At 35.9% G+C, this 19405-nt stretch overlaps 1 pseudogene; it reads right to left on the bottom strand.

Moving 5' to 3' along the window:
* Window positions 1–4400: 4400 nt before the first annotated feature.
* Window positions 4401–19405, bottom strand: part of LOC137768302 (protein ILRUN pseudogene) — a 100377-nt pseudogene continuing 85372 nt past the window's right edge.

The following is a 19405-nucleotide window of genomic DNA, read 5'->3' as shown; positions in this document are numbered from 1 at the left end:
GTTAGGTTAAGGAGGTGATATTTTTCTGCAAGCAAGTAAGCTTACTAATGCTCCTCCACAATATTGTAACCCCAGTCCACAAGTTAGATCTTATGCTCTGTACCTAATGTGAATATTCATAATGTGAATTTAGTTTGCGAAATTCCTGTATGTACTGAACATTAGCAAATATACCTTGCAAAATCCCCCTCCACTCCCACTGATTTTATATGACAGTAGTAATTGTATGTGCCTCTGGATGATACAGCAATAAAATTTGCTAAATAACATAATAAATATAATAAATATAAAGTAATAAAATTTGCTAAATAAATGTACTTTACAAAATTTAGGAGTCAGCTTAATAAATAGCTCTTGTATCTGCTACTTGCAATCTGATCGATGCTTTGAAAATATTAGGATGATTAGGAATTAAGTTCTTGTACTAGACAAGTTTACATCTAAAAGGTGACCATAGATATGGGTCTCTAAAAATAAAACATACAGAATGTGTTGATTAGGAGAGGCTAATTCTGTCTGTGGAGATTCAATGAAAAGTTAGGTAATGAACGGATTCTGGTGCAGCCAATACCATGTTCACAGGCAGAGAGATGGCCCAATGGCAGTCCAGGAGTAGGGGGAAAATTAGCATAGTTTCTGGGGTCAGTAAAAGCAATGTCTGGGTAGGAAACATTTAGTCATCAGTGGGTATGAGTGGAAGGTATCTAACTTTCTAGTTGCATTCAGACTACTTCTTTTCATTGTCTCTTCCCTCTAGCTTTACCAATTTACAGGTGTTCCTCAAAAATTCTATGCTGTTTTACCTCTTCAAGATTTCTGCATTAATTTTCTCTGCTTGTTTGTAAATATTTTGAATTTTTTAGGAATAGTTTTAGTACCATTCCCATCCTTGGAAATACTAGACAAGATGACAAATAAAATTTGGGGAAAGTACTATGACAATTAATCTTTTACGCATTTAGAAAAATCATTTCATGTAACATTTTATTTAATCTTTACAACAGTCCATGAAGTAGGCATTTATTTTCTACACATTTAGAAATATACAACTGTAGTATCTTTGTATGGTGACAGATGAGAACTAGGCATATCATGGTGATCATTTTATAGTGTACAGAAATACTGAATCATGCTGTTGTGTACTTGGAACTAACAAAGTGTTGTATGTCAATTATATTTCAATTAGCCATAAAAAGAAACGAAATTGAGTTATTTGTAGTAAGGTGGATGGACCTAGAGTCTGTCATACAGAGTGAAGTAACTCACAAATACTGTATACTAACACATATATATGGAATCTAAAAAAAAAAAAAAAAAAAAATGGTTCTGAAGAACCTAGGGGCAGGACAGGAATAAAGATGCAGACGTAGAGAATGGACTTGAGGACATGGGGAGGGGGAAGGGTAAGCAGGGATGAAGTTAGAGAGTGGCATGGACATATATACACTACGAAATGTAAAATAGATAGCTAGTAGGAAGCAGCCACATAGCACAGGGAGATCAGCTCGGTGCTTTGTGACCACCTAGAGGGGTGGGATAGGGAGGGTGGGAGGGAGAGGCAAAAGGGAGGAGATATGGGGATATATGTCTATGTATAGCTGATTCACTTTGTTATAAAGCAGAAACTAACACACCACTATAAAGCAATTATACTCCAATAAAGATGTTAAAAAAAATAAAATTAAGATATACAGTATAAAAAAATATATGTAGATACCGGGAAGAAATGCATTAAAATGCTAATGATGGTTATCTCTGGGGGATGGGGATTATGGGTGATTATTAATTTTACTTCATGTTTTTATGTATTTCTAATTGTCTGCAATGAACATGTATTGCTTGCAGAGTTAGAAAGAGAACAATAAATGTCATTAAAAAAAGAAAAAAAAAAAGAAATACACAACTGAGACTCACAGTTAAAGCAAATTACTTCATGAGCTAACTCATGAATTATACGGTTCATATTTAAACTCTAAATCTCACATAGTCTTCCAGTAGAAAAAAATGAACTTCCATTAAAACAAAACTCCAACAGAGCAGTGGCACTTGCCCAAGGTATTTGCTCCTTTTTAATCTCCTGCTGTCATAACTCACCAAAATTTAAATAGAAAGTCAAGTTATTTCAGATCTAATATTTGAACACTTTTGCATGTACTGGGGAAAATAAGTGGATGCAAGCCAGTTGAATTATAAATGTATTACTCTGAAAAAGAAAAATTATTTTAATCCCTGCATTTAAGACTGGCATGCTGCAATGAATATTATACTCTCAAAATGGTATAACTTCATGTGCCTAGGCAATATTTTCATGCCCATTGCCAAGAACAGTACATATTTAATGACGTAAGAATTGTTACTATTCTAAACCCAGAAATGTCAATATATCTAAATTTTTCATAATTTTTATTCTATAAATGCTATTAAAATATTAAACATAAGCACACAGTGACTCATATTTAAAATGTGTTATAATCATCATCACTAAGTGGTATTTTTTATTTAAAGTCAACCTCCTTTTTCTAACCACCGACACCCACCATTCATTATGGATTTTGCATGTGGAAGACAAATTAAGCTTATTTTTGATTTTAAATAAATTTGAGAGGAACATAATATACTCTTTAATCATCCATTATGCTTTTACTGTTTAATGGACTTATACAGATATTTTATATACTGTACTTCAAACTCTTTTTGGAAGCAAATGATTTGTAAATTACTACATCAATATAAGTAAACAACAGCATGAAAACCAAGCAGACCCCCTGTTAACTGAAAGTTAATTTCTGTAAAAAAAAAAAAAAAGTAAAACATCTGCTAAATTTTAATAGTGTTAACGAATTACTCATTCAACAAATATTGGTTGTTCTACTATGTGTCAAGCACCGTTCAGGGACTGTTTTTCATAGACCTTAGATGGGAATCAAGGTGGGAGATAAATCCTGATGCTCTCAGGTTAGTTTTTAAGGCAATTTCAAGTCCTTAAGGACAAGAATCACCAGAAGAAATGTCGCTGTTATAGTGAGACTGGGACAGATAACAGAGAATATCATCATCTAATTTGGTGGATATTAAAAGAGGGAGCTGGTGGTAATGTTGAGTTTTGAGCTGGAAGAGATTTGCTATAAATAATGTTTTGTTTGTACAGATGAGACACACAAGGATTTTACCAAGAGTTAAATGAGATGAAGCAAAAAAAAATCAAATTGTAAGTACAGAAATGTTCTCATTTCTCATGAGTATAAAATCTTCTGGCTGAATAAATGTCACATGCCAGAAGTTTTGCTAAATGAGTTGTTTCTGACAAGACTCTGCCATGATCTGTTGTCAAAAATCCCTGGCCTTATGGTAATAGGTACCATAGCTGTCCTTAAACAGGAGATTTAGAAGGAAGAAATTTAAGTGGGACTGTGTTTTCCCAAAGACACATGATATCCAGGTTGTCATAGAGCAAGTGAGCAGAAATGTGCTGAATGCTTATTGACAGGTGGGAATATGACAAACTTACTCAAGGACTGCCATGGCTCTGTGTGCATAGAGATCTTACTTTAAGTAGGAGAGACTCTAACTAGAGAAAGAATTTAAAACCTCACATGTGATAAGAGGATCATACCAGAAAAAACATGTTTTAAGTCACAGAGAGTTTTATAGGCTGTGGACGGATCTGGATTAAATGGTTTTGGTTAGACAGAGATGAGGCTTTAGGTGGATATTTTCACAGGTGTAGGCAACAAGTATGTAATTAAGAGTGATAAAATTCTCATTACAAGGTAAATATTAAGAGCCGAACTCTAATGTTTAGAGATGGGATTTTGATATATTATGATTACTCTGTAACTATTTAAAAATTATTTAAGAATATTTTGGTAAGAAAATGTAATTACAAGTAATTACTATGTAATATTAAGTAAAATAAATCAGAATTAAAATAATATGTAAATGTTATATATAATATTATATATAAATATATATAAAATATACACATACACAATCTGCAATATTAAATGCTAAAATGTAAAATTATTACCTCTGGGTGTGTGGAGTTAAAACATTCGGTTTTATATTATTTTTTACACCATATTTTAAATTTACCTACTCTCAACTGGTACTGCTTATTCATAAAAAGTCAGTAAGTCAATTATTCTATTTCTTACAGCAGGCACAATGAAATAAACAGAATTCTGTCCTAATAAGCCTTTTTTCTCTCTGTACATAGGATCAATACATGTCTTAGAAGTAAACAGCTTTCTATTTAGAATTTAAATGTTAAACAATTTCAGCCACCGATAATAGACGTACCTTGGAAAGAGCTTGCATGGAGTAATATACTGAGATCAAAATTTAGGCTTCATGCCTTTTTTTGCAACAAAGAGACAATTTCTAAGAGCAAAATTATTGTCTTAAACTTTGGCATAACCTACAACATCAGCAGTTCTCAAGCCAGCAATATCACCTTCACCTGGGAACTTGTTAGAAAAACAAATTCCCAAACCCAAACCTGATACTGAATCAAAAACACTGGGTGTAGAGACCAGCAATCTGTGTTTGAACAAGCAGTGCAAGAAATTCTAAACTACGTTAAAGTTTGAGAACAACTATCTACACTACAGAATACAAATAGAGTTTCAGCAGCGTTTACCTGTCTAAATTCACAGAAGGAAAGCTCAGTAGAGTTGGTAACTTTTGTCAGATGCTACCTTGAGTGCTAAGGTCTAAACTTCTCTTTTTCTTTCTGCTTTCTCCAAAAGCATTTCCAATCAAATAAGATAAACTGGTATTTCAAGTACTAAATAATTTTGGCCAGAGAGATTATACATTTTAAGAACTTTTTTTTGTTGTTGTTTTTAGCTCTCAGCATCAGGGCTTTATTTAACCAACCAAAACCAACAACCAGGAACCATCATCACCTTAGCAGAGCATGAAAGGCTCTGTTTAATCAGCAAGCATGGAAAGAAACAGATCAAGAAATCAAACACATAGAAGTCTGTCTTGGAACAATCAGAATATTTAAAATGATGATTAACTCAACAATTCTCTCACTTATTCCTCACACATGAAAAGTCAAAATATCACTTGGGCCACTCCGGGTTGTGAGTGAGGAGGTCGATGGGCCATAAGAGACTGGAAAAATATCAACAAGACACACAAACAAGGTAAATAAACTGGAAGCTCAACAACATTTAGGATAAATAATTGAGCTTGTCTTTTTCCTCAGGAAAAACACCCCACCCAAAACCAAAAAACACACAGTAGGAACGAATTACAAAGCTCTGTTGCTGCTCTACACTTAGTATGCATTTACACTGGAAGAATGATTGGTGATACTTTGACTTTTTTTTTTGTTTGTTAATGCTAAAGGTAGAGAAGTTGGTTCCTTCAACACCCAAACCAGAGCAGAGAGACAGTAGTAAATTACAAACGTGGACGGAATAATATCCACAGGACATGGACGTGGGGGGAGGGGGGAGGTATTTGTGCTGTTGCATTGGCAGGAGAGTTAAGCAGTCCTAAAGAACATTCTAGGCTTCTAGGTTTGCCATGAAGGGGTATCACAAATCCCAAGGCCCACCACCTGCCCTTTCTCCTCTTTTCCGAGGGCACCTACCTTACCGACAAGCTGTTTGCATGACGGCTAGGGGACAGATTCACAGAGTTCTGTGAGGGTCTACTCCCATCTTGCTTGGGGCGGTCAGGAACAGGAGCTCATGTGTTTTTGCTGATGGAGTCGAACCGGAATCCCCAGGGTCTTTTAAATTGTTTCACCTGATTGTCGGTTCTTTTGGGGAGAGGCAAAGGGGTTGAAGTTTCCTTCTGCCTTGCGATGTGGCTGTGTGTCCCACTCCGTTTCAAAAGATGACAGCTGCTGCGTTACTCCTAAAAGTCCACCCACCTCCACACCCAGAAGGACCCCGACGACATCTCCATGGTAGAGTCCTGTGGCCGCGCATATCCTCCACTGTCCTGATACATTCCTGCTCTGCCCGGGCTGCACACCTGGACGCTGACATCTGCAATCTCTTGGGGCTCTAGCGGTCTCACCATCACCACATGCACAAGTCCAAACTGGTCTCCTCTGACGTATTTAAAACAAACGCCTGGAGGCCAGGCCTCTGCCCCAGAATTCTGCATCCGCCATGTTTTCATAAACTGAGTATCAGGAGGTATCGACTCCCCTTCTCCTATGGTGGCATCTTCAACAAAGGACATAGAGGGCACACTGATGTTTGGCCTCTCGAAGTCATAATAGGCGCCAATTGCTGCTTGTAGGTTCCAGCTGGTCATGGGCAGGAAAAGGCATAGCCGGCCTGGTTGAGCTGGAAGCCAAGCAACTGGTGGAACCCGGAGATGAGCACGCCCTCGTCAGTGGTGCCAGGCAGGTGAACTTCTGCATCAGCTCGGGGGGGTCCAGGTCCGTGTCCTCCAAGTGTGGGGCCGGACACTCGCTTCCCCGCACCCTCACAACCGAGCCGTCGCTGGGTCCGAAGACCGGGAGAAGCTGCTGGCGGGCGCCGAGACCCCGCTCGTCTGAGGAAGGCCCCGGCGTCTCGCTGTCTCGTGCGGGTAAACACAGCCACGCACTCACTCACTCACTCTCGTGCTTTCCCCCCGCCCACCCCCAGTCTCCCCACCTCCCAGCTCCACCGCCTCCGCTGACTCCACCTCTGCTGACTCCGCCTGCGCTGACTCCGCCTCCCCCCGCGCCACGCCCACTGGTAGCAGATAAGTGAGAGCATTCAAACAAATAAATGTCGATACGCGGAACATGTAAATCCAAGAATCCAAATGAATCATCAAAACTGCAAATAGATATGCAGAGAGAACATCCCAGGATAAATAATACAAATACCATGTATCAACTGCAAAACTCGAGAGGCCTGATAAGGCCATCCTGTACAGAGGTGTTAATGATTTGTGAATTACAAACGGGAACAACGCCGAGGGTTCTGTGAAGGGCCTTCCAGTTAAGCTCACCTGAAATCCTTTTGGGAAATTGGCAGAAGCAAGTAATGAATAAATAAAATTTAAATACTCAGTTAAGCTAATCAGGTCAACAGAGAAGCCAGAAACTAAAGCAAACTCCAGCAACTGGCAAAATGATGTGTATAAAAGGCAGAAGAGGCTGTTTCATTTGAAGACCACATGCCCCAGTACTATAAAGTGCCCTCATTATATCACTGGCACCTGGGGCTCCTTGTTCAAAGGAGGCTGCAAATATGAAACATATCTTCTTAAAACTAAAATGTTTGATGGGGCATCTCAATCTTTTTTGACTAATTACTGTTTCCAGGAGTTTCCCTGGTAATTCCTTTGAGCTATAATTAGAACAGATCAATTTACAGGAAGATGATAGAAGTTTCTTGACCTGCTGATTGGGTTAGGCTTAAGAGGGTCAGCCCTTGGAGGATTTTTTTTCCACTTGGCTCTCCATTATTAACCAGAAAACAATGTAAATTCATAATCTCTTGGCAAAAATTCCCATTTCCCACAACTCTCACACAACTCTCAAGCAAACTTTAAGTTTCAGAAGTTTGTGTTCTAGTCTACAGAAAACTGAATATTGTTTGTGGTTCAGTTCGTTGAGTATTCTGTTAATGAAGTCATAGTTATGACTTCAATCTCCATTTTAGAGAGTTTCCTTTTCTTTTTCTTCCCCTTGGAAATCTGACTTGAATACCATATACTTTTTTTTCCCCACAAGAGGGCAAGAGAATGAAATAGAGCAAAGAATCACTATAAAACCTAATTTAAAATGCTGATAGTGGGTCATTACTTTAATGGAGCCAACCCATCCTCAGTAAAATGTTCAGATACTACCAGGCATTCTACTGGTCTGTTCCACATGGCACCCCCCTCCTTTTCCCCAATCACCACCTTGTCTCCTAGCTACTCCCTCTGGGATATGCCCATCATGCACTTCTCATCTCAGCAATCTCATTCCCTCTGCAGTGACGGCACTGTTTATCTGTTTGAAAATCATTGGCATAGACATTAATGTTGACAACATCCGATATTCACTGCGATTGCTTCTAACACCATCATGGGTAACTAAAGAGTAAATGATCCTAACATACAAAAGTTCTCCTGATTGGAGAAAAGAAAACACCAAAATTTCTACGCTGCCGTCATTGTCACTATTCAGTCATTATCACACTTTTTGTTTATATTTCTGCATTTACTTGTCTGAATATAGAAGCAGCAGCTGATGCTAACAATAAAAATCTTTGGAGCAAAGCTATGGCCTTTTACTGGAGAAGTTAAAAGCAGGCAGATAGTAGCTGACCCCAGTTTCCTTTTGGTGGGGAGAATTAAGTACATTCGTCTACACGCTCATTCTCTTATGCCTCCAGTCTCAAACAATTAGCAAATCCTTATAATTCTAACTTAAAGTTAAGTACAAAATAGAGACCAGACTTGAAAATTCCCTAAACAGACAAAATCAATTAGGCCACATAAGCAAAACTTAATTTAGCTTATTTTACAAAACAAACAAAACTTCGGTGACTTCTTGCAAATGCCTCTGACAATCATAAATGAAACTTAGGCTGTTCCCCCAAATTGGCAAGTGGTGTCCACTTTTAAACAACCCGCTATCACTAGAGAAGCTCTAATGCTATAACCCATCATTGTACAGTATAAGCAGCCTCTACTTTTTCACTGTATAAGCTCTTCTATAGCAATACCTCTGAGCCTCATTCCCACGTTGGTTTGAGAGCTCCCAGTTCACAAACTGTTATACGTACACAATAAACTCTTGCTAGTTACTATTTTAGTGATCTGGTGGTTTTAGTCTTGCTATTTCTGGATGTTGGACACTAATAAATGCATTCAATAATTGACTACTTCATGTCACCTCTGCCAGAGAATGATTTCACTTTGACTTTGCCAGTATCTTCAATAATCCACTTGCCTTTACCATCTACTCTCTACAGCACAGCAATAACGATCCTTTTAAAATGTTAATTTATGGTCAGAATTCTCTAATTGTTTCTCATCTCTCTCAGGGTAAAAGCTCAAGTGTAAATATGGCCTTACAGACTTCTGTGCTCTTTCCCAGTAATCTCCCAACTATTTGAATTTCTCTCTACCCCACTCCCCTTGTGCACTCAGCTTCTTTCCAGGATGCATCCTACTGGTTCTGGGCATAGGGACATTTGTCTTCATGGGCCCCTTCCTACATAAAAAAAATTAAAAATTATATTATATGACTTTAAAAAGAGGAATATAATCCAGGCTGGATTTATTGTTATATGTTCTTTTTTTAATTTATTTTTTATTGAGGTATAGTTGAACTACAATGTTGTGTTAATTACCGCTGTACAGCAAAGTGACTCAGTTATACATATATACATTCTTTTTCATATTCTTTTCCATTGTGGTTTATCAGAGGATATTGACTATAGTTCCCTGTGCTAAACAGTAGGACCTTGTTGTTTATCCGTTCTTCATATACTGGTTTGCATCTGCTAATCCCAAACTCCCAATCCAACCCTCTCCCACCCCCCTCCCCTATTGTTATATGTTCTTTATCAATACATTCACTTTTTCTGATTTTAGAAGAAATTAAATAGTAAAAATTTTATGGGTCCCTAAAAAATATCGTGGGCTCTCCACACTCTACCTACGGTGCCTAGTGGCCAGGAGGGCCCTGCTCCTATGCTTCCTGAGGAATTAACTTCATACTTGTTAAGGAATATCTGGAATGTGATTTCTTCAACTAGCCCAGGTGTGTTGTAAGGAATACTTTTATAACTTAAATGGGATTTTAGGAAGATCTGTCAGGTAGGATCATGGAATAACGCCATGTGAGGGAAAGATTTTTTATACCCACAGGTCCTGGAAGGGGAGGCACATGCAGGGTGCCATATGGTGGGAGTTCCAAGGGGCCAAGAGAGAATGAGGACCTGCGGGCAAGTGCCTTTACTGGGGGGCAGGGTGGAATATACTAATACAAGGAAAAGGCTTGAGGGGATTCCATGGGTGCCTGTGAATATCATGAAGTCACAGTCAGGGAGGGTGAGAGGGGGAACTTGTGGCAGGACCAGCCTTATCACAGTGCTGCACCTGGTTACCTGGGCAGGGTGCTCACAGAATGTTCATTGGGACATTGAAGCATCAGGAAATATGAACTTTTAAAACTTTGTATTACATGAGATGAGTTTCCACCGGTGTCTTCTCCCAAAGGTCTTCCTTGTCCTCACTATAAAAAGGGTCCCAAATTCCAGCCTCCCTTATCCACCTCACTTGTCTTTTTTTCTGCATTGCATTTTTTAAGATCTGATATATTTTATTCACCTGTTTATTTTGTTAATTGGTTATCTCCTCCAACGAGAATGAGTACTATATGAGGAAAGGAATGTTGTGTGTTTTGTGCATTTCCTTTCTTCAAGCTCCTAGAAGTGTAGCCTGAAATAAGCCTAGCCTGTAATAGATATTCAAAAAATAAATCTGCTAAAATTGTATGCAACTGGAAAGAGTAAGGTAGTTTCTTACAAAACCAAACAGTTGCTTATCATACTACCTAGCAGTTGCACTTAGGCATTTTTGCAGATAAAATTGTTTTCATAATTTTATTTATGCTAGTATATAGAGAAACAATTGGTTTTTTAATACATTGATATTTATCCTGCAACTTTGCTGAACTCATATATAACTTCTAATAGATATTTATGGATTTTTAAGGAGTTTCTATATATGAGATCATATCTAGATCTCATTGCATTTCTATAACAGTTTTGCTTCTTCCTTTCCAATCTGGACCATTTTAATTTTTATTTTTCTTGTCTAATTGCCCTGCCTAGAAAATCCAGTTGTGTATTGAAGTGACAAGAGAGCACATTTTTATCCCATTCCTGATCTTAGAGGTAATATATTCAGTCATTCCCCCTTGGCTAGCTGTGGATTTTTCATACGTTCTTTTATCAGAATGAAGTTCACTTCTATTCCTATTTTGTTGAATGCTTTCTTTATTTTTTTCATTTAAAGGTGTAGATTTTGTCAAAATTTGTTTCTGAATCTATTTAGATAATTATGCAAAATTTTGTCCCTTATTAATATGGTGCATTACACTGATTGATTTTCAAATGTTAATCCAACTTTGCATTTCTGGGAGAAATTTCACTCCGTCATGTTGTATAATCCTTTTTATATGTTGTTAGATTTGGTTTGCTAGTATTGTGTTGAGAATTTTTGTGTCTGAAAAGTACTGACTGTAGTTTCTGGTTTTGTTTTTCCTTATGATGTTTTGTCTGGTTTTGGTATTAGGGTACATATTGATCTCATAGAATCTATGGGGAAGTGTCCCCTCCTCCTCCACTTTTCGGAAAAGTCTGAGAAGGATTGTTATTAATTCTTCTATAAATGTTTGGTAGATTTCACTAATGAAGCTATCAATGCCTGACCTTTTCTTTGTTGGAAGTTTTGTAATTATCACTTCAATTTCTTTACTTGTTAAATCTACTTAGATTACCTTTCTTATTAAGTCAGTTTTTACAGTTTGTGACTTACTAAGAATTTATCCATTTCATCTGTTATCTAATTTGTTGGTACACTTTTAATAATATTACCTTATTTTCATAGCATTCCTCTTTGTTTCTGTAATATTAGTAATGAGTTTCCCTCTTACATTCCTAATTTTAGTAATTTGGGTCTTCTCTCCTTCCCTGTATTGCCCTCTTGCTCTCTTTGCTTGGTAAGACTAGCTAAAAGTTTATCAGTTTTATTAATCTTTTCAAAAATCAATCTTTGGTTTTGTTGATTTACAATATTTCCCTATTTCTATTTCATTAATTCCCATTCTAATCATTTTTATTATTTCCTTACTTCTGCTTGCTTTAGGTTTAGTTTGATCTTTTTTTAGTTTATTGACTTGACATCTTTCTTCTTTTTTAATACAGGCATCTATTTTATAGAGAAGGAAAGATGGCACATGAAAGAAAGTAGATTTTAGCCAGTGAAACTTGGCTTATCACTTAATTCCAGGATTTAGTAATTCAACTAACTTAGACAAGTTGCTTGGCCTCTGTGAAGCTTGCTTTCCTCATATGTAAAACAAATCGTAATTCATATCTTGAAGTTTTGTAACAGAAATCAAGAATTATGTAAAGTTCTTGACATCATACCTGGGAGAAATAGTTCTTCAATACAGTTTATATAGTATTTATGTCAACAAATTCATTTTATCTGTTACAGGGAAAAAAAGAGATTTAAGAACACCTGTATCAGAGGAGACATGCATTTAAGACACACACATAAAAGAAGAGATAGCATTCATCATTCTCATAATGTGGAAAGATAATATCATATTCCTAAAGGAGAAACAAATAGTTTGCATGTGGTAGTTTAAACACTCAAGTATTCTAAATACTCATGTGTCCTATTACTTTTGTGACAGAAGGAATAATGAAAGTCATATCAGATTACTTTTTTTAGAAGGGATATCATGAGATCATTAAAAAAAATTCTACTCTTCAGTGCATATTTCCAAAATAGTTCTTTTGGCATATGATTTATTTGTTCTCTTTGATATATAAACATGATTCACCTTTGCTAGATGAATGCAAGCATTATATGCTCTTTCTTCTTTTTTAAATATTTCAAATACCAAAAGCAATAACAGAATGCTGGAGACATTAACAAATTTTGAGTAGCTGAGTACTCAAATCGTGTGGGTGCTACCTAATGTTTTAAAATAGATACAGAACAAATATGAAGGTAGTGAAAATAAAGGGTTTTACTGCCCTCAGTAGAGAAATAACTATGGTTTCTCAGTATCATGAAATTCACAATGTTATCTGTTTTAAGAAGACATTCTAATTTTTCTTTAAGTAGAAGAAAATGAAAGAGAACATTTCTCTAAATATCACATACTTTAACTGAATGCAAGGCATCTGCTGACAAAATCGACCAAAAAAAAAAAAAAAATGGTGGTAATTACTTATTACTTAACACTGAGACTGGCTGAGAATTTTCTGGCAGCAGGAGGATGACAGTCATAGACATTTTTTTTAGGACTAAAAATTACTAAAATTATTAAGTACAATAAAACTCACTAGATTATTTCACTTTGTTTTATTTTTAGTACACCGACACAAAAGACTTAATGATTGCATACTCCAGAATGCACAATATTCAATGATGTTAAATAATTAGACAATATATGTAAGATGTCAAAATTTTTAATATTTGACCCCTTGAGTCTTATTATTCAGCTATATTCTGAAATAGAAGTTTTAATTTTCATGTCAAAAGGAACACTTACATAATTAGATCAGGGTTCATTTAATTAATTTTGTTTCCTAATGAAAGAGTTGTCAGCTTCTTAAATGAAAATATATTGTTAGGATGGGAATTACAGTATTCATGTAATTAAATAGGAAATATTGTTTAGAACCTATTAAGTATCATACAATGCCCTTAAGTAATATTATGGTGACTAGCCTATTAAAATGGAAGTAACAAAGTAGAAAAATATAGTGATTGAATAATACCTAGTATTAGTAAGTGTACAGTTGTATTTCACTGGAATTTACTTTTTTAACATAGACCTATACAAATCCCATCATACATACTTTTTACTCATATTAGAGGAAATGCACTATCAGTGATACTTTATTTCATTCTTCTAATGTTTATTTTTCTTTTATGGCATTTAAAACCAAGATAAATGTAAACCGTGACTTTGAATATATATCATGTTTTTAATATTTCTTACGAAGCCTGGTGTGTTTGCCTGACCAATTTCTGTGGCCTTTCTGGTGACAAGGCTCTGGTTCTCTTTCTCATTTTCACTTCCATTGGATTGAATGGTGCTTGAAACACTCCTCATCTCCAAACACGAGCAACATACCATGTGGCTAACCAGCATATTTCATTATTCTGGCCCTGGTGATTAAGTCAGATGGAACTGTGTAATCCAGTCTAAACCAAATCAGAGTCGATCTCCAAAATTTTGCTTCTTTCTTTCCCTGAGTTTGGTACATTGTTAAAGATAAGCCTGGAGCTTCTTGTGCCTATTTATGCCAACATAAATAGAATGGGATCATGCCTGAAAGGAAGCCACAGGAAAAGAAAGCAAGTCCTGGAATTGAGGAATTGATGTTTCTTCTATTCCAGGATCTGGATCCAGACAGACATCGTTAAAGCCAGACTGTTCTCTGAATTTCTAATTAAATAAACCAATAAATTATTTTTTTAAGCCAATTTGAGTTGATGTTCTGTCCAAATATAAGAATCCTCACTAATACACACAGAATAGAAAATTCTTGTCTCGTATACGACAAACTAGAGCACAAAAAATGTCTAGAACAACATTCCATAAATACTCTACTATCTTGGCATATCCAATATGCCTATGGCATCTACATTTTTTCTAAGATAAGGTATATTAAAAATAAATAGATAAATCTTAAATACATGATTTTCATAAATTAACCTAAAAGAGAAAAATATATATGTATGCATATATACGCATATATATTTCAGCTTTATTTTTATGGGGTGTATTTGTTGGGGGAAGGGTAAGGAGATCAGCCAATACAAATATTAAAAATCTTAAAGAACCTCATTTCCTCATATATCTAATGAAGTTTTTGGACCTTCTGATTTCTCACTTCCCTTTCATCCCTGAAATAAAACTAACAAATATATTTGTGCTTTTAAACAATGGTTTATCTAGTTGTAAATGCTCCTAAACTACCTGGCTACTTCTTTTTGAGAGCTTATAATTTCTGCAATTATCTCATCGTATACTCTATGAAACTGTTTTTGTACTTAGAAGTTATTATAGCATTCTAAACAGACTTTTCTCCAAAGAAGACATACAGATGGCCAACAGACACATGAAAAAATGTTCAACATCACTAATTACTAGAGAAATGCAAATCAAAACTACAATGAGGTATCACCTCACATGGGTCAGAATGGCCATCATCAAAAAGTCCACAAATAACAAATGGTGGAGATGGTGTGGAGAAAAAGGAACCCTCTTGCACTGTTAGTTGGAATGTAAATTGGTACAGCCACTATGGAGAAAAGTATGGAGGTTCCTTAAAAAACTAAAAATAGGCTTACCATATGATCCTTCAGTCTCACTCCTGGGCATACACATATCCAGAGAAAATTCTAATTCGACAAGATACATGCACCCCAGTGTTCATAGCAGCACTATTTACAGTAGCGAAGACATGGAAGCAACCCAAGTGTCCATCAACAGATGAATGGATAAAGAAGATGTGATACACACACACACACATACAATGGAACATTACTCAGCCATAAGAAAAAATGAAGTCATGCCTTTTGCAGCAACATGGATGGACCTAGAGATTATTATATTATGTGAAGTAAGCCAGACAGAGAAAGACACATATTATCATATGATATTGCTTATATGTGGAATCTAAAAAAAATGATACAAATGAACTGATTTACAAAACAGAAATAGACCCACAGACATAGAAAACAAACTTATAGTTACCAAAGGAGAAAAGGGGGTGCAGGGAGGGATGAATTAGGAAGCTGAGATTAACAGATAAACACTGCTATATACAAAATAGATAACCAATGAGGTTATCTGTAGAGCACAAGGAAGTATATTCAATATTTTGTAATAACCTATAAGGGAAAAGATCTGAAAAAGAATATATACATACGCATATATATGAATGTATGTATATATATCTGAATCACTTTGCTTTACACGTGAAACTAACACAACATTGTAAATCAACTATACTGCAATTTAAAAAAAGAAGTTACTGTATCATTGACATTCCAGAAAATATTTCAAGAAAAAGTTTTAGCAGAAACTAATATATATGGAATTAATTATAGGTTATAATGAAAAACAGAGCTAAATAGATGCCTAAGGAAAGTGCTGTGGATAAGGGAGAGAGAGATGAGAGAGATCATTTGGAGGTTAGCCATGTTGATAGAGGGTATTCACTTGAGCACCACTTCAGAGAGGGTGATAAAAACATAAAGCACTGGGGAAAAGTGGAGAGCTGCAAGAATGTCACACTTCTTGATGGACTGGAGTCCTCAAGAAAACAGCAGAGTTTGGGGCAAGGTATTTGCACAAATGGGATAATTTTACCAATAAAAATGATCTTTTTAAAAGCTAGGATAGAAACAGAAAGAATGAGTAAAAATACAGAAAAAAAATTGAGCTACCAAGCTAGTGGGACATATTCAGGTTAATCTCTCACATGTTTCAGTAATGTAGATGATGTAATGATGATATTGATGGATTGATTTGTAAAAGTCATTGCGTGGAATGTGATAAGGAATAATCAGTAAGGAACCGCTGGATGTTAAGATCATATTAAACAGTCTTCATTTATAGGGGAAACAGTTGGCTTGGTTTTTATGCCTTTATTCATACAGGCTGGTCAGGTTGGACTTTGGAACAGGAAAAACCATGCCTAGGATGAGGGATTAATGAGAAAGATATAACAGAAAGCATGGGGCAAAGGAATAAGACTAATAGTGAAAAAAGTGGTGAAGTGACCATGGTATCAAAACCAGAAGTCAAAGTCAACCTGAGGTTCCTGAGAAACAGCTTTTATCTTGCTTAATATCACCTTCTCAAGGCCAACCATGATACCTGGCATATATAAAATGCTAGTTCATTTCATTAAAGGCAAAAAAAGTGATGGTTTGAGGATGTAGGGAGCCATATAGTAAAGGTCACAAGCAGTGGCATGTGAATCTTATTCTGTCATCACATTTTTCTCAGAAGTCTCAATATTTAAAAAATTTGCTTTTGAAATACTTTATGCAGAACCCATACCCAGTAGTTCAGAATATCTTCACCTTATCCCCTTTGTCATATACCTTGTTTGATTTATAAATTCATGCTATCTGGCTCTTGTGGACATTTTAGTTAGTGACATTTTAGCATAAAGAGTTTAGCAATAATGATGAGAATAACAGTGTCATTTGGCATGTAAGATGTATTTTTCTCAAAGGTATTGAAGATACTAAAACCTATACCCCCTAGGCTATATGCTACATATCTTCTATATTTACCAATGTATCTCTGGAACCTAGCATATGTTAGGAATATTTTAATTTTAATAAATTATTAAATACATAAATAGAGCATATCTCTAGCATTCTTATCTCCCAATGAGTGTAAAAATTAATGTGCAAAAATGACAATAATCCACCCCTTCATTTTGCCCTTGCATATTCCGCTCCCATATTGACTTGTAGCTCTAGCCTTGTGACTTGATTAGGTTAATGTAAATGTGACACAAAGAAGGAAAAACTGCTTATATGTTGTAGCATGCCTGATCTCGCTGCTCCTGGGAACTCCACAACCACCTTGTCTGTGAATGAGGCAAGCAGCCTCTGGATGATAGGAAACACTACCCAAGTCATTCTCATCCCTCAGCTGTTATTGAATTTGCTGCCAGACATGGTTTGAGGCATCATAGACCCAGCCAACCAGCTGCTAACCAATGATCAGCTGAGCTGCCTGAATTAGAACTTCCCAGGGAACTCATAGAATTAGACCAAAAAAAGTGATTTGTTGATTTAAGCCACAAGTGTTGGAGTGATTCCTTACTGAACAAAACTTAACTGATATACTTGGGAAGCTGAAACTTTGGGGGACGTTCATACTAGAAGTCTGAAAGCGATTGAGAAGAGACATTCACAGCAATCAAAGCATTTCACATCCTGTGGAGGACTCTGGGTATTTTTTTCACACTGTGCTCATTGAGGATACAATTGCTGTCTGTAGCCACAAAAATATATGTAAAATAAAGTAAATTAAAGAGGGAAGAAAAAAACCCAACAACCTGAAGTGGGTTGGATCTACTCAACAAACTTCACATGTGTGATATTACTTATTGGCTAAATATCTGAGGCTGAATTATATTATTAATTTTTAGATTACTACATTCACCCTAAATGATGCTTATTTAAATGCATAAATGAAGCTATAAACCTTTATGCCAGTTCTTCTAAATGCGGCTCTACTCTCTTAAAAAACACCAAGTTAAACATGTATCCCTTAAAGTAAACAAATTTCCAGAGGAAATTACTATAGTGTTTTGACACTTTGGAGATTTAGTGAGTTATTTTTAGTGCTGGCTCAAATCATCTTGATTTTCTTATCCATCAATCTACAGAAATTGGCTAGGACTTGTCATTTCTACCATCCCAGGAAAATAAATGAAATAAGAAATGACTGGATAGATGAAGACATTTCAGCCTGAGAACAAGATCAGAAGTGGCGTTTTACAGAAATGATATATCAGAACATAAACTACAAGATAATTAAAGACAAATTTATATAAAATAAAAGAAAGATGGCATATTTTTCAAAAGTCGATAGGTTTAAAATCATAAAATACAAATTGCAATCTTTAAGGAAGTATTAAATTGCCTCTATTTTCAGTCACATTCATGGTGAACAGCTTCCAGCTGCTTACACATGTAGTAAGTGACAGACTATGAAGTTCTGAACTTTTGCCCCTCCGTCTAATACTCGAAACCAGCTGTGAAATAGACACTACAAATTAGTAGTGTCAATCAGCATCCTAACTCCAAACTTTATTTTTCCTTAAAGTAGTAGAGACAGTGGCTAATGTCTCAGGGATGTTAATATTAATTACACAGTATATAAAGCTTAAGAGCTTAAGTATAAAAAAAAACTCTTAGAGTGAACTAAAGAGTATTAATTTCCCTCTTTTTCCTTCTTTTCCTTCTCTCCTTTCCCCCCTCCTTCTTCTCATACACCTATCCTTTTACTTCTTATTATCTGACTCTTCCTTTTCCCTCAAAATTTATGAATATTATTTCAATGAAAGCTGGACCCTTTATATTCAGAACTACCGTTAAGTCTCTCTGAACCAAGTAATCTATAGGATATAAATTGAACCAAGTAATCTATAGGATATAAATCTGATTTACAAATCTCTATTTAAAGTCTCATCGTTTTGGAATATGTCCAAAGTGTCATTTGACTCACTTTTCTAATCTGAGAAAATAAAGTATCTGGAATTGAATCGTTAAAGAGTTTGGAAGTGAAAAATAGTGCTATATTCTCATAAGAGGAAATGACAATAGGAAAGGAAACTGATCATCCTAAAACAAAGGACAAGTTTTCAAGATATGTCTCTAGTTCTAGGATGGTTCTGAGGTACAAAAGCAGACTACTTTACTTGAAATTTTTGGAGGTAGAAAAAGCTTTGACACACCTGAGAGCCCCATTACCAGAGATCTGGGGCATGACTCTTGTTGGTAGCAAATATCTAAGCAGTCTGATCATCACTGAGGCTCCCAGGTCTTGGTGAGAAACTGTCTAGATAACACAGGATTTTGGTTAGAGCAACGTAATGGCTTCCAGCATCAGTAAGAACTGCTTCTGAACCAACGAGACCAACTTTGAGAACTG

The sequence above is a fragment of the Eschrichtius robustus genome, chromosome 8 (genome assembly GCF_028021215.1).
Source record: "Eschrichtius robustus isolate mEscRob2 chromosome 8, mEscRob2.pri, whole genome shotgun sequence".
In the NCBI taxonomy this organism is placed as follows: domain Eukaryota; kingdom Metazoa; phylum Chordata; class Mammalia; order Artiodactyla; family Eschrichtiidae; genus Eschrichtius; species Eschrichtius robustus.
The sequence above is the reverse complement of the archived record's forward strand: the minus strand, read 5'-3'. Positions and strand labels throughout refer to the sequence as shown.